This window comes from Diachasma alloeum, unplaced genomic scaffold (assembly GCF_001412515.2).
Source record: "Diachasma alloeum isolate Michigan unplaced genomic scaffold, Dall2.0 Dall_scaffold_00376, whole genome shotgun sequence".
In the NCBI taxonomy this organism is placed as follows: domain Eukaryota; kingdom Metazoa; phylum Arthropoda; class Insecta; order Hymenoptera; family Braconidae; genus Diachasma; species Diachasma alloeum.
This window is the reverse complement of record NW_021680515.1, coordinates 305,361-316,221: the sequence shown is the minus strand read 5'-3', so window position 1 is coordinate 316,221 and position 10,861 is coordinate 305,361. Positions and strand designations below refer to the sequence as shown.

Below are 10,861 nucleotides of genomic sequence, written 5' to 3'. Positions count from 1 at the left end.
AGTCACGGAATGACAAATCAAGTGATCCTGCGATTGAGAAAGTTCTTCGGCGTTCTAACCAAATATATACCAAACCAATCATTATAGGCTTCATGATGATTGACTCCATGAATTATTGTCTCATGGCCTTTATCGGTCGGCTGCAAGTATTGATAATACTGTTGTTGATCTGTCATTAACATTTTAAATTGAGAGACTTCACTTCAGCTGCAGACTCTGCATCTAGCTGGAGGTCATATTGACAGCTCCAATACTTCGACTAATTCATCTAACTGCTGTCATAATAATTACAATTCCATATTCCACAGCCTCCCGCACTTGATATTGATGTCGGAAATATGATGGAGGTTGGCCCGGATAGCGACAGGTCAGACGATGGTGGGTCGTGCAGTGGGCACGGCAATGCCACTGCGAATGTGTTTGCTAGTGAAAGCACTGATGATGATGAGGTTGATCCAGTTACTATCGATGAAGAACTAATCAACACTCGCGTAACCGATACACCCAATATGTTACCTGTACCGTTATCTGGATATTATACTGAAGATCTAATAACTCCACTCTTAGCATTAGCATTAAAATTGGGACATAATCTTTCCTACTCAGCGACAGAAGATGCTCTACAATTGGCAAAAGTGCTGACCGATGTGAGAATCACTCACAAGTCTAAATATGATTGGAAAAATATATCAAATAGTCTCTGTGACTTCTTATCGATCCATCATTTTTGTCATCAATGTCACAGGTATGTAGGGAAAGAAGTTGGAGATAGTATTCTCTTATGCCCCGGGTGCGATGAGGTCCTTGACATAACGAATAACTGGCCAAGTGGTAACGTGGTTCTGTATCTGAATATCAAGTATCAGATACAATACTTTCTAGAAATGAATCACAATAAGCTGATAACTCCACAGAACCGAGAGAAACACAAGAGATATGCATTAGAAGATATTTTCAACGGTTATATGTATAAAAAACTTGTATCTGATGATATAATTACTTGGAATTTCAACGTTGATGGAACACCAGTACACAAAAGTTCTTCAACATCATTATACCCGGTTGTGTGTACTATCAACGAATTACCACCTCGAGAAAGAGGTAGAAATATGATATTGAGTAGTTTATGGTTCGGACCTGGTAAGCCGGTGCATATGAATGAATTTCTGAAACCGTTTGTGACAGAACTACAGAATCTCAAGACTTATGGATTGGAATATGTGCATCAAGGGAAAGTAGTTCACAAAAAGTGTCAAGTTCTCATGGGCATTTGCGATTCCATGGCACGGCCTGTTGTGAGGAATTCCTCCCAATTTAATCATGAGTACGGTTGTGGGCTGTGTCTACATCGTGGACTGCAGGTGCCCAAAGGTAATGGTACAGTAAAAGTGTATCCAATCGATGAGACTGGAAATCCATTTGGGGAAGGACTTCGGAATCATAATGACACTCTAGCTCATTCAGTGAATAACGAGAAAGGGATCAGAGGACGTTCAATAATGTATGATGTGCCAGGTTTCGATGTGATTGACGGTCTGGTTGCTGATTGGATGCATCTCGCAACTCTCGGTGTAGCAAAGCAATTTTGCAAGTTGTGGCTGGACTCTAACTATCATTCTGAGCCATTCTATTTGGGGCGAGATCAAGATGTGATCAATTCCATACTCCAATCTTTCACTCCAACACTAGAAATTTCACGGACAACGAGGAAAATAAATGATCGTAAATTCTGGAAAGCACATGAGTGGAGTGTTTGGTTACTGTTTTACAGTTTACCAATCCTGGGAGAAATTGCTCCCCGGAAATTCGTCGAACACTGGGCATTACTCGTCGATGGTATCTCTATTTTATTGAAGACCTCAATTATGCATTCTGAAGTAGAACATGCACGACAGTGTCTCTATGATTTCGTGAAGGGGGTAAAAGAATTGTATGGCATAGAACACGTGTCGTTCAACGTACATCTCCTGACCCATCTACCGGACAGTGTACTGAAATGGGGACCGCTCTGGACTCATAGTGCTTTCCCGTATGAATCGTATAATTTTAATTTGAAAAATTGTGTCCATAGTTCCAATGGAGTACCTCTGCAAATTTGTGATGCTTTTAAATTTCAAATTGCTGTGACCAAGTTGAGGAATATCGGTGAGGAACATTTGAGTCAGCCCCAAAGAGATTTTTTGTCAAAATTATTGTATAGTAGAATTCTTCCGAAAGTTTCTCTACAGTTCCACCATGTTGGTATCTTGGGTGCTATGCAGCAAACTGGAAACCTTAGCCGGCCCTACTATTTAGCTCTCAGGCGGCTGCATATCGACGCAGGATTAGCTGGGACTATTGAACTTGCTTTGAGAATAGTAATAAATGGCGAAATAATTCACTCGAAACGGTATAAGAGACCTCAGAAACGTAGAAGTTACATTGTACTCACAGCAGAGCAACAAGTATTTGAAATAGAAGAGTTTGTCATTCTTTCCTATGTCAATGCAAGAGAATGCTATGCAATAGGTCGTTATTACCAGAGAGCAACTTCACCATTTTCTCGAAATCGTCGATTAATGCATCTCAAATTTGTAAAAAATCAAGATCAGGATTTAGCTGCTCTAAATGTCAATCAAATTAAGGAGAAAGTGACCCTGTTACACTTGCAAAATCAGGGAATTTCTATTACTTGCTCTCACCCCAATAAGTTTGAATCTTGGAGGTAATTTATGAAGTGTGATTAATGAATGAATTGTATAATGATCAATGATCAAGTTCATTTCTCTTCCTGCCTCCGTAATCAAATTCGGTTGATGAAATGTAAATAATTTTTGAACAAAAAGAATGTCCATAATAAAGGCATTAATATTTTTTAAATGAGAGGTTATAATATTTTTTGATTCACCATTCATTTATTGACGAAGTAGTTTTAAGGAGAAACGTGGCAGATTTCCCTGATAGGTAATAATTTTTTTCATAAAAGATGAATCAGCCACACGTCAATTATCTGCATATACCATATGTATATATTCGAGGCCGAAAATTTCATCTACGAAACATGCTAGATATATGCGTCATATATATGCTGCATATATTTTAGATACTATATTTTCGGTCGGAGATGTATTCGATATATATTTTCATATGTTCAACATGTAATCATCCGCATATATTATTTTTGTCATTCCGGCCGTGAGGCAGCGCTTCACGGACGCTCCGCGTCCGTTAATCTCTGCCTACGGCCATCATAACAAAAAATACTGTTCGTCATACGGCCAAAAAAAACTTTTCTAGCTCATATGATTGCAAACTCATATTCGCCAGAAAAGTTTTTTTCGGCCTAGTGACGAAATATACTATTACGTAAGGGGCGCACATACATACGTATGTTCATATATTTCACATATATATGCATTATAGGAGATATATGATACACATATATGTGCATTATATGATACATATTTTCTGTGTATACGATAATATTCATTGTTATCTATGTGACATATTTGTGACGTATATGTCAATATATAAGTCACATAGAATGTAAATTATATGCTACTAGCATAACAGATTGTATAATTTATATACAAAACACATACATTTCATGTATCTTGAATATAAAATGAAAAATATATATTCATTTTATTTTAGGGATATGGTTATATAGATCGGAAAAGTATTCAATATCTATGTAACATATCCAAACGGATATATCCGAATTCTATTTGGACACATAAAAAAACTTATATTCTACGTATATTCCAATTATTGGATTTTTGGCCGGAATATATGCCATATGATCTGCATATATGTGAGATATAATTCAGCATATATATTTTTTCCGTGCGGGTTTAATGTTGCCAATGGTGCTGCTGCCGAGAATCAGAGAGAGCCTCACTACGAATGTATCCCGATGAAAGAGGTATCTGCTGCACGAGGACCAGTTATTGTGTCAGGTTGGGTTAAGGAGCTTTTCAGGAGTGTTTCTGTGAATAATGGAAGCAGCTATGGAAGTGCCATGATATGCACAGATGTGCACAGAATGAGTGTCCATGTCGCACAATTTACTCCCAATGCTGATTTCAAACTAGGGATAAAAGTGACCGTTCGAGGGACGATTGAGCATCGAACAGACGTATTCATTTTGAACGCCACCACTCTGAATCAAATTGAAATTGTGCCTGGAGCTGTGGAGATGACCGAGGACGACATGGATGGAGCGGTAGAGTCTCCTCCTTTGTTCATCAAAAGAGACACACCAGAATCTCCAGAGCCCAATGATGCAAAGGTATATTTGAAATCGTTTATCGATACTGATGATATTTTATTTCCATTTCGTTGCATTCAATTTGTTTTTCACTTAGAAAAAAAAAGTGTAATATTTTTATATTTGGTTACGAACCATTTACATGCATCAATAAATTTTGATTGTTCTTTGAGAAATTGTATTGAATTCCTATTGGAACTTTATAAGAATTCTGTTACAGATCGATTGGAGTTCTGACAAAATTTTACAGAAAAATTCTATTTGTTTTTTGCGTTTTCGGCTACTATTGGAAATTATACAAAAAAATGTTTTATTTCTAACTAATCATTATAAAATTTAAGTAAAAATCATTTGGAAAATGCATGTTCAGATGATTTCTATTTTTTTTAATATTACGAGAATAATTTATTGCAAAAAAATTAGAAACTATGATCTCTTTCCGTGACTTTTTTTATTAATAAATTTTTTTAGAAACCAAAGAATTCTTATAGAGTTCCATTAGAATATTTCAATCAAATTTCTTGGAAAATGTTTTTCCATTAAATACTATATACGTGTGATTTTTGTCCTAATTTCAATGGGAAAACAATACTTTATTTAATTTTTTCTTAACGAATCATGATTTACAATTTTTTATTTAAATTTCTTTTCAGAAACCCAAAATTTATTAAGCTTATTCTCATGTCACAGTCGAATGTCCAATTCAGTCAGTATTAGAAGAAATGATGTGAAAAAGTCGGAAAAGTTATAATTCACAGTTGAGGCTATACGCTTTCTTCATTGCTCATGAGTAATTTTTTTATATGCCTATTAATTGTGCAATGTAAGTTATATTGAAGTCTGATTTTGAAAAAGTGCATCGCATACACTCCAACAAACCTAAATCTCAGGAAATCAGAAGGTAACGCGAAAGAATCTATTGGAGAGTAGTGGTGTCATCCGCAAACGGCCAGAGTAAGAAAGCATCACGTCTGCCTCTTCATATCACTCTACTTCTAACAGTCCGCTTCCTCTACCTTACGAACAGATAATTTTGATAGGAGCACAATTGAACCGAAAAAATCAGCGTTTTTGTGAATTCGAAGTTTATCAAAGTAATTAGATCATTTGTTGTTGGCGGAATTTTTTTTCGTATTTTCCAAATATTTTAGTATTTGTAATTAACCATGCCAGTTTACCAGCTCCCATTGAATCCCCATTTTGTGCTTAAATACCAAAAATTCTACAATGGTTTCATCATTTCGAGAATCTAAATTTGATTCTCACTTTTGAACCGTTGAAGAACATGGTAAACAACTTGAAAAATCAGAAACTTTAGTTTTGAGAAAAATTCCTGAAATAATCAAAAATTAAAAATTTCAAAAAAAATGAATCATTTATAGCCGTTAAAAATCATTAACTCCAATTAAATGAGACTGTCACAATAACCATCTTGAGCTATGACCCGAAGAGCACGATAATATTGATTGCCTTGATGCCATCTAGCCCACAACACACCGTTCTTACGTTTCACAAACTGGCTTAATTCCACACTGGAACTTTTATCCATCCACCGGATAACTGAAAACATTTTCCAAGTTTCAAAGAAAAGTGTAAATCTTCCGCTGTCTGACGGTTGAGTCCTCGAAACAATTTTGCAGAGAAACAATAGCTTTTCTTGCGTTTCAATATGGAAAGCCTCTATCTTCACATCATTACTTTGTCCCACAATGAATAATAAAGGAAACTCATGACTCTTTTTTTCTTTCTTAATAGAAAAATTTAAATATATTCAGTTCCCACATATTCAATATGAAGTTGAATCCAAGATTAAAATGGATTTCAATTTTCCTGTGGTAATGATTTTGTTGATAATTTGATGATTACAATAAAATTTGCTTACCATAAAATTTCGATGGTTTCTAGGAAGACGTCTGTTGGGAACCACTTGAGTTTTTCATATCAACTGGCGAGCATTCTAGTGAATCTCGTCAGCAAAAATGTTGACTAAATATTTTCTAATCGGCTTTTTGGCCCTCGGGGTTTATGTAGGTGAAGATGATGTTCTCGAGCTCGAGGATGACGATTTTACGAGTGACCTGGACCGACATGAGAACACGTTTGTCATTTTCTACGCACCCTGGTGTGGTCACTGCAAGAGATTTAAGCGAGAGAGTATGCAAAAGCTTCGGAACCCCTCAAGGGAAATGATCCTCCAATCACTTTGACCAAGGTTGACGAAGGCAGGTAAAGACACCTGCTCTAAGTACGGAGTCAGTGGGTACCCGACCTTCAAGATTTTCTCAGAGCCGGAGATGGTCATTGAGCACAATGGACTCAGGAAAGATGCAGGGATGTCCAAGTACATGCAGTCTCAAGTCGACCAAGAATCGAAAGAATGCAAAGGAGAAGACTGTTAAAAAGCCTTCCTGATCACTGACGAAGGGAGCTCCATCGGTTATTTCGAGAAAGATGATTTTCCCCTCTCCGCCACCTTCCACGTAGTCTCGAAGAAGCTCCGGGAGAAGTCTCACTTCGCCCACATCTCCGCCAAGTCTCTCCTCGAGAAAGGCGGTCTGAAGAACCACACCATCCTCTACCGTCCAAAGGTCCTTCGGAACAAATTCGAACCCAGCACCGTGAAGTACGAGCGTGGGGACTCCATCGCAAAGGACTACTTCGGTCTAGTGGGTGTACGTACCAGAGACAATGCTGGACAAGTCGCGAACCCTCTCATAGTCGCCTACTACGCAGTCGACTACGTCAAAAACCCGAAGGGCACCAACTGCTGGAGGAACAAAGTAATCGAAGTTGGAAAGGACTTCTCAGAGATTAACTTGTTTATTTCGAACAAAGACGACTTCCAGCACGACTTGTGGCACAGTTATTGCCAACCAGTAGCGGACTTGTGACGTATGTATTGCGCATGAGAAGTGAAACTATGGCATTCCAATTGCGCATTAGTACTGCACTTGTGGCGCACCCATTGCGCACGAGTAGTGTACTTGTAGCATGCCAATTACGTATCAGTACTGCACTTGTGGTACACTGATGGCGCACGAGTAGTGTACTTGTAGCATGCCAATTGCGCATCAGTAGTGCACTTGCGGCACACGGATGGCGCACGAGTAGTGCATTAGTGGCGTGCCGATTGCGTACGAGAATCCCACTTATAGCATACGAATTGCGCATCAATAGTGCACTCCTGGCGCACCGATTGCGCACGAGTACTGTATTTATGGCGCAGCTATTGCCGACGAGTAGCGGACTTGGCGCACCGATGGCGCCCGAGTACTGTACTTCTGGCGTACCTATTGTGCACAAATACTGTGCTTGTAGCGTATCGATTGCATGCCAGTAGTGCACTTGTGGCGCACCGATTTCACAGGAATACTGCCGTTGTAGTGCCCTGATTGCACACGAAGAGTACACCTGTGGTGCATAATCGCGCACGACGAGTACACCTATGGCATTATCATGGTTTTTCTAATGAAAAACCAACCATAAAGGGGTTAGTAGGTTCTCGTATTAAAAATAAAGTTTCTACGGGCGCACTCCTTTTCCTCATGAACAATCTATGGAAAGGATAGAAAAACTAATTGTTTTATTCGTGTTTATTGTGGGGAGAACAGTTCAGGTGGCAAACAAGAGAGAAAGAGAATAGTTAAGATTTGTTTGTCGAAGTGGGGTTGGACAGGAGTTGAGATTGTCGAATGAATTTCAAATTCCGTCGTCTGAGCGCGCCATTTCCCAAGCGACCTGAACGGCAGAGCAGTGTCACTCAACTGCTCTGGCGTCTCCTTCATGTTTCGACGTCTCTCTAACGTGCAGTTGTCACACCTCAGTCAACCGCTACCACGCACATTTACGCGCCATAACCCGGCTTCCCCATTGACCCACGTTAATTATTAATCATTTAAAATTGGTGAGATCAATTTTTTTTCTCGATTTTTCTAGCAATCAACTGGAGCCCCTGCATGTGTGGCCGGGAGATATTCCACCAATAAAGTTATACCCTGTATCTGCGCTCAAAACCGTCCCGGCGTGTAGGCGTCAAACCTTCAGTTTGGCTGGCCAGATACAGAAGGCAGTGATCCTCGGGTCCCTCCGTCTATTTAGGCAGCATGGTTCTGGATTGCAATAGAGCTCACACTCTGGTTAGAGGGAACACTATTGCAGAGCGATTAGGAAGTGTTTGCATTAATTAGCTTGCTGGGCGGTCTTCGAGGTGAAGTCAGAACCTTCGAGGATCGTTCAGCGATCTAATTTACGAGCAAAAAAAATCATATAATAAGATAATAATCATATAATAAGATGATTATTATATTATATAATTTAAGGCGTAGGGCGTGTGGCGAACCCATCGCCCGGGATATCCGCAATAGCGATGGTGGTGTCGGGCTAACCACCCGGCGGCACCCATATCCAGTTCCGTCATTGAACCGCGGCAGAGCTCCCCACAATCGGTCCCTCACGGATGGTGAAAACCCGGCTGTCCAAAGGATTAGGTGGACGGAGGAAATCAAGGAGGACCTCATGCAATGTTGACAGGACAGTGTGCCGGCACAAGTGGGCTACATGGCAAGAATACGAAACTTGTGGTGCGCAACGCACCCTGAGTTGTCGCACTTCACAATTCAGCATCTGAGAGATCAAGTCAGTCGCTTGCGCAGACAGGGATATGATTTGCTTGTCGTTGCACCGGGGCTGATGGATCCTCCTCCTCTTGTGTTAGCTCTAAGGAGTGTGGATATACAGTCAGAGCAGCCGACCCAACAGAGCCATAAGGAGCCTCAGGGGTCCTCGCGTGATATAAGGGCAAGACGAGAAAGAGTCACAGGGAAGTTCCGTCTCCGGCCTGAAGATCTGGCCATTGTGAATGCGGGTCTGGCTGCAGGCCTTCCTCCGGATATCAACTTGCTCGCTCTCAACTGGGCTGTGTATGATGCGGCTCTTCGTTTGAAGCCTCAGAACCCAAGTCAAGGGTCATTTGAGGTGAAAAGGCGAAGGCGCAATGCACTGCTCCAAGGTAAAGTCGATGGAGATAGGAAGCAGGCGTCGCGCATTCAGTGTGTGATTGACTTGATCATCGGTGATAAGCCTTTTATGGCGCGCCTTCGTAAAATATCCGCGAATTTGCGCTACCACCAGCACACACTGAATAAAGCAGTCCTCCTCTTGATTAAGGAGAGGTTTGTTGAGAGGGTGCGCGTTCTGGGGACCATGAAGCGGTCTCTGGAATAGCGATTGCGTGGGGTGGTAGACAATTCCGTCTTCCATTCCGATCCCAGTCGCTGGTTCGAGCCGCCTATGCCTCCGCCGGATAAGATGCCTTCAGTTGAGCGAGTTGAAGAGTTCTGGGAAGATCTGTATGGTCAAATCCCTAATCTCATGGTGGAGACGCCAGCCCTTCGGAAATTTCGCGTGTTTTATCAAAAACATCGTCCGCAGCGCGTGGAATTTCCGCGAGTCACTCGGGAGGAGGTTCGATCTCCTTTGCGAGGTATGAAGAACCACGCCGTTTCGGGTCCTGACGGTATTAACGTCTTTTGGTGGAAGAAGTTTACTTCTGTGGGTGTCCATCTGGCTCGGATATTCACGGCGTTCCTCTACGGCGGTGAGCCTGTTCCTGAGTGGTTGGTGGAGGGGAGGACTGCACTGATCCCAAACAAGGGAGACTTGACTGACCCGGCGAATTATCGGCCGATCACGTATCTGAAGACACTATATAAGCTTTTCACCGTTATCTTGAATGAGCGTATCCTCCATGATATACAGCCAGTGTGGCAGCAGATTTACGAACAACGAGGAGCGAAAAGGGGATTGTCAGTTTGCAAGGAAGATTTACTGGTCGATCGCTGTGTATTGCGCGATTCGTTGAAGTAGCATCGCAATCTGTCGGTGGCCTGGGTCTACTATCGCAAGGCATTTGATAGCACGAGCCACGAGCTCATTTTCATGCTTCTCGAATGCCTTGCAGTAGAAGACAATATAGTGAGGTGCATTAAAGATTTTGCACCTCTTTGGAGAATGCGCTTCACTATAACATCTGGTAAGGGGAAGAATTTAGGCTGACTTCAGGGTTAGTGTAATTCAGGAGAGGAGTTTTCGAGGGTGATACGCTTGGTCCTCTTCTGCTCTGCATCTCACTAATGCCGCTCTCTGTTGCGCTGCGTTGTATTGGGGAATATCAAGCTGGAAGACCTGGCGATAGGAGGCACCAGGTTAGCCATGTATTTTATATGGATGATCTGAAATTATTCGTCTCAGGAGAACGACAGCTCAAGCTTCTGCTTGACGTTGTCGCAGTGTATTCACGTGCGCTTGGCATGAGATTTGGGTTAGATAAGTGCGCCGTTTTTCATCTAAAGAGGGGCGAAGTCAGTGACGAGATGAGTGATCTTCAGCTTGTGGATGGAAGCGTCATACATAATCTTGTCGCCGAAGCGCCATATCGATATCTTGGCTTCAATCAGCGTTCTATAGTGGACGCTGAGGCAGTCAAGGAGAATCTTTGCGCAGAGTACCGGCGGCGGCTGCGGAAAGTTTGCAAATCCAAACTTTCCAGGAAAAATAATGTCCCCGCGTCGAACATGTTTGTTTTCCCGGTTCTTCTTTACTCCTTTGGAGTTC

The 10,861-nt window shown here is 41.4% G+C and overlaps 1 pseudogene; it reads left to right on the top strand.

The window, feature by feature from the left end:
• The first annotated feature begins 6,228 nt into the window (after positions 1-6,228).
• LOC107041746 lies at positions 6,229-7,140 on the top strand (annotated as a pseudogene).
• Positions 7,141-10,861: the final 3,721 nt, after the last annotated feature.